We start from the raw sequence: 6,000 nt of genomic DNA on the forward strand, positions 1-6,000 counted from the left end.
CATTATCACTGTACTTCAACCCCTATATAAGTAGGCACCAAGTTCTTTCCTGCACATATAAAATAATCTAAGGTCTTCGATCTAAGTTTATCTCCTTGACATAATGTTTAAACCTTTAGTTTACCTAAAACATAAGAAAAAAATTAAAGTTAACTACATGAATTTATGGCATGGTGTGTATTAGCCTGCATTATAGTACATTGTAAGGCATCCTTATGAAAATGATTTATTTTCTACTGAAAGCAATAATAAACAAGAACATTACACCCATCTTGTTAAAATCAATGAAAACAATTAAAATCCACACAGGACTTTTTTCTACACAAACTGACTAGTTGATTTTAAAATTTACATGGAAAGGCAAAGGAAATAGAACAGTCAAAACAATTTTGAAAAAGAACAAAGTGGGAGAGCTTACCATCAAATTTCAATAGTTACTATTAGGCTACAGTAATTAAGACAGTGTGGCAATGGCACAAAGATATCACATAGATCAATGGAACAGAGCCCAGAAACAGACCCATACACATATAGCCAATTGATTTTATTTATTTATTTATTTTTTTTGGAGCTTGCTGGTAAGGTGACCCAAACCCATGACCTTGGGTTCACAAGGCTACATTCTAACCAACTGAGCTAACTGGCCATCCTTAGCCAACTGATTTTCAACAAAGGTGCAAAGACAGTCTAGTGAGGAAAGTATAGTCTTTTCAACAAATGGTGCAAGACATGCATATGCAAGAAACAAGCAAACCTCAATCCATATCTTGCACCATACACAAAAATTAACTCAGTGGGATAGGAAGATTATGTCTAATGGGTAGATGGTTTCTTTATGGGGTGATAAAAATGTTTTAAAAATGAATGTGGTAATGATTGTACAATTCTGTGAAGATACTAAAAGCCACTTCAAATGGGTGAATTTTTATGTGAGTTATCTCAGTAAAGTTGTTTTTAAAAAATTAACTCAAAAGACATCATTAACCTAAATGTAAAAACAAAGACTACAAAACTTCTAAAAAACTTGAGAAAATTTTTGTAGCCTCAAATTAGGCAAAGATTTTTTAGACAAAAGCATGATCCATAAAAGAAAAAAAACTGATAGGCTGTACTCCAACAAAATTAAAAACTCTGCTCTTCAAAGGACACTGTTAAGAGAATAAAAAGACAAGCCACAGACTAAGAGAAAATACAAGGGGTTTCCAAAATGCTCATGGAAAGATTCATGCTATCTTTTAATTCCATTTTTCCACAAACTTCCTGAAGTACCCTCATATTTGCAAAACACATATCTAATAAGGGACTTGTATCCAGAAAATATAAAGAACTGGGCCGGCCCAGTGGCGCACTGCTATAGTGCGCCACTTGGGAAGCGCGGCGGCGCTCCCACCGAGGGTTCGGATCCCACATGCAGACCGGTTCCCGCTCACTGGCTGAGCGAGGCGCGGGAGCGACACCGAGGGCTGCGATCCCGTTGCCGGTCCCGGTCCGGTGCGGGTTCTTATCTTTTACTGCATGAAAAGAGTTTAATTTTAACTTCTTAGGCACCTACATTCCACCCAGATGCAGATCATAAAGTTTATTACTGCATTCTATTTTGGAAGGTCTTATCATAGGAAAAGATGATACAGAAACAGTTTCAAGTACAAAACTGTAATTACTATTATTGATATCTCTGTAATATATTGACTGATTTGTAGTAAATTACTTGCTTTGGGGGTTGGAGGGAATAAACCAAAACATTATAAAGCATTAACCAAAAGGTTAGAATTTTTCACACACAGACGGAGAAGAGCTATGACCTAAAGAACTCCCCAAACTCATTAATCAGAAAACAAATGACCTAATAAATTGGCAAAAGATGTGAACAGACACTTCATCAAAAAAGATATCCAAAAAATATCTACATGAAAAGACACTCAACATCATTAGTCATTAGAGAAATGTGAATTAAAACTCCAAGGAGATATTACCATACACCTATTTGAATGACTCCAATTTTTTTTAAATTTATCAATATACAATGTAGTTGATTTTCATGTCCCTTTACCAATTCCCCACCCCCACCTCCCCTTGCCCCCTCCTCCCCTGTCAGGCCTTAAAAACTAACGCCACCTTAAGTGACATAACAAGCGGTGCCATTATGGGCCCACAAGGGCGTATTAACGTGGCAGCCTAAGACGGCGCCGGAAGTAGGATAGGAGTGTCTGTGGGAACCTTGCCTTAGCCCTTATTGGCCAAATACATGCTTCCGCGCTCGTGAACACTGCGTGATTGCAATAGCTAGGCATTGAGACAGGATGCATGCTCTCGTAACCTTTAAGCTGACTGAAGGATGTAAAAACCTCCCTTCCCCATTTGCCTTTAAAAGCAAGTGCTTGTGTGATAATAAACGGAACTGCTTGACAGAACCCCACCGCATCTGAGTGTCCTTTAACCAGGCTGGTTGGGGCCGGCGGCTGTGCTCACCTCTCTTCATGGCTCTCTTCCCCCATCTCCTTCCAAAGGGGACCGGAGGGAAAGAGGAATCCGGGCCATTCGCTCGCCCACCAAAAGGAATGAGGCTAGGGCTGTTCGGGTCATCCGCTGGCTGACCCAACACTCCCCCATCAACATCACATCTGATCATCTGTTTCAACAAGTTCAAGGAATTGTTGTGATTGTGTCTTCTTCCCCGCCACATCCACCATTTGTATATTTATTTTTGATTTATACCTCCCACAAATAAATGAGAATGTGGTATTTTCTTTCTGTGCCTGACTTATTTCACTTTATAATTTTTCTAAGTCCATCCGTGTTGTTGCAAGTGGTAGTATTTCATTCTTTTTTATAGCAGAGTGGTATTCCATTGTGTAGATATACCACAGTTTCCTTATCCACTCATCTAATGATGGACATCTGGGCTGGTTCCAACTCTTGGCTATTCTCTTCTGATGATGGACTTCTGGGCTGGTTCCAACTCTTGGCTATTGTAAATAGTGCTGCAATAAACATGGGAGTACAGGTATCCCTTCAACATGATGATTTCCATTCCTCTGGGTATATTCCCAGCAGTGGAATAGCTGGGTCATATGGAAGATCTATCTGTAATTGTTTGAGGAACCTCCAGACCATTTTCCATAAAGGCTACACCATTTTGCAGTCCCACCAACAGTGTAGGAGGGTTCCTTTTTCTCCGCAACCTCACCAGCATTTGTCATTCTCAGTCTTTTGGATATTAGCCATCCTAACTGGAGTGAGATGGCATCTCAAAGTGGTTTTGGTTTGCATTTCCTGAGTGCTGAGTGATGTTGAGCATTTTTTCATGTGTCTGTTGGCCATTCATATATTTTCTTCTGAGAAATGCCTATTGAGGTCCTTTGCCCATTTTTTAATTGGGTTACTTGTTTTTTGCTGTAAAGTTGTTTGAGTTCCTTGTATATTCTGGATATTAATCCTTTGTCTGACGTATATCTTGCAAATATTTTCTCCCACTCTGTTGGTTGACTTTTCACTCTGTTAATTGTTTCTTTTGCTGTGTAGAAGCTTTTCAGTTTGATATAATTCCACTTGTTTATTTTTCCTTTGGTTGCCTGTGCTTTGGGGATCATATTCATAAAGTCTGTACCCAATACTACTTCCTGGAGTGTTTCCCCTATGTTTTCTTTAAGGAGTTTTATTGTTTCAGGGTGTATATTTAACTTTTTAACCCATTTTGAGTTGATTTTGGTATATGGTGAGAGGTACAGGTCTAGTTTCATTCTCCTACATACGAATATCCAGTTTTCCCAGCAGCATTTGCTGAAGAGGCAGTCTCTTCACCAGTATGTAGACTTGATGCCTTTGTCAAAGATCAGATGGCTGTAGGTGTATGGGTTGATTTCTGGATTCTCTATTCTATTCCACTGATCCGTCTGTCTGTTTTTATGCCAGTACCATGCTTTTTTGGTTATTATAGTTTTGTAGCATAATGTCAGGTAGTGCCTGACATATGCCTCCAGCTTTATTTTTTTGGCTCAGAATTGCTTTGGCTATTTGTGGTCTTTTGTTCTTCTATATAAATGTTAGGATAGCTTTTTCCATTTCAGAGAAAAATGTCATTGGAATTTTGATGGGGATTGCATTGAATCTGTAGATAACTTAGGGTGATATGGACATTTTCACAATGTTAATTTTTCAAATCCAAGCGCATGGGATATCTTTCTATATTCTTGTGTCCTCTTTAATTTCTCTTAACAGTGGTTTGTAGTTCTCATCATAGAAATTTTTCACATCTTTGGTTAACTTTATTCCTAAGTATTTTATTTTTTGGTGGTTATTATAAATGGGCTAGCTTTCTTGATTTCTTTTTCTGCACATTCACTGTTGGAGTATAGAAATGCTACTGATTTTTGTGTGTTGACTGATGACCCAATTTTTTTTTTTAAATGACAGCACTAAGTGCTGCTGATGACGATGTGGAATTCTCACATACTACTGGTGGGAATGCAAAATGAAATATGACTTGGGACTTTCTTATATAATTAAACATACACTTCCAATGCAATCCCATTCCTAGGAATTTACCCAAGTGTAATGATAACCTATACAAATGCTTATAGTGGCTTTATTTGTATTACACAAAACTGGAATGTACAATCATGATTCAATAAAAAGAAAAAAAAATGTACAAAAGCTGGAAACAAGCCAAATGTCCTTGTAACTGGTGAATGAATAAACTGCAATACACTGACAGCATGGAATACCTCTTTGTAACAGAAAGCAAGGAACTACTGACACACAACAATAAGGATGAATCTCAAATGCATCATGGTAAGTAAAAGAAGCCAGACTCAAAGGTTACACACATTATGATTACATTTATGATATTCTGGAATAGGCAAAACTATAGGGACAGAAAACTAACCTAGCTACCAGGGGCTAACAGTGGAGTGAGGAATTGACTGTAAAGGGGAATACAGGAATTTTTTGAGGTGATGGAAGTGTTCTATGCTTGATTGTACTACTTGTGGAGGATACTAACATTTATAAAGCAAATATATTTCACAGGGCCTAGCTTCCAAGGCCCTGCAGTTTCAGGTATAGACTAGCTATTTAGAATTACACATAGAAATGTTAAGCTTACAAAAGACAAAAAAACTTTCCCTGGGCTAAAGTCTCTGTTGTAGCTAAAGAATTGTAACACAGCAAAATTGAGGCTCCAAGGGCAGATGTCCTTGGTGCAGCTAAACCCAATGATTGTTGCCATGACAATCATCTTACTGTTCTTTTTGTAACCACCTATGTTCTTTTCTGTAACGTTCTTGCCTGGAGAATAAATACAAGAGAAAACCGGAGTTCATTCGGTGTTATTTTTCCAAGGAATGCTTCTCTCTTGAGGGTTCCTGGAAAATTAACTCCTTCGGGGCCTCTTGCTGCCCCAAAGAAATGGGCTTTGAGTAATCCTTTGCATCTCTGTCACTCTGGGGGAGAGGTGACACTACTGATACATGACTACATGCGTTGTTACAACTCAGAAATGAAAACTAAAAATGGTATATCTTATTACACGTAAACTATTCCTCAATTTTTTTTTTTTTTTTTTGTCTTTTGTCTTTTTCTGTGTCCGGCAATGGATCACAACCCTCAGTGTTGCCCCCGTACCGGACCGGGGACCAGCAACGGGATTGCAACCCTCGGTGTTGCTTCCGCGCCTCGCTCAGCCAGTGAGCGGGAACCGGTCTGTATGTGGGATCCGAACCCTCGGGCGGGAGCACCACCGCGCTTCCCAAGCGGCGCACTATCCAGTGTGCCACCGGGCCGGCCCCAATTTTTTTTTTAAGTATATATACTCACCACACTGAAATTAGATAGAATCATTTAACAACACTAATGATATTTTAACCTATCCTAGCGTAATGAAATTTCATTTTGGAAATGCCAAAATTCAAAATAACTAAACAGGCTGGTCAGTTAACTCGGTTGGCTAGAGCAGTGTTTTAACACCAAGGTCAAGGGTTCAGATCTCCATACCCACTAGTC

The 6,000-nt window shown here is 38.9% G+C and overlaps 1 protein-coding gene across 1 annotated transcript in view; it reads right to left on the reverse strand.

Annotated features, from left to right (window-relative positions):
• UBAP1 (ubiquitin associated protein 1) overlaps window positions 1–6,000 on the reverse strand; it is a 104,659-nt gene that overhangs the window by 24,563 nt on the left and 74,096 nt on the right. The window lies entirely within an intron of this gene.

The sequence above is a fragment of the Galeopterus variegatus genome, unplaced genomic scaffold (genome assembly GCF_000696425.1).
Source record: "Galeopterus variegatus unplaced genomic scaffold, G_variegatus-3.0.2 Scaffold143, whole genome shotgun sequence".
NCBI lineage: Eukaryota > Metazoa > Chordata > Mammalia > Dermoptera > Cynocephalidae > Galeopterus > Galeopterus variegatus.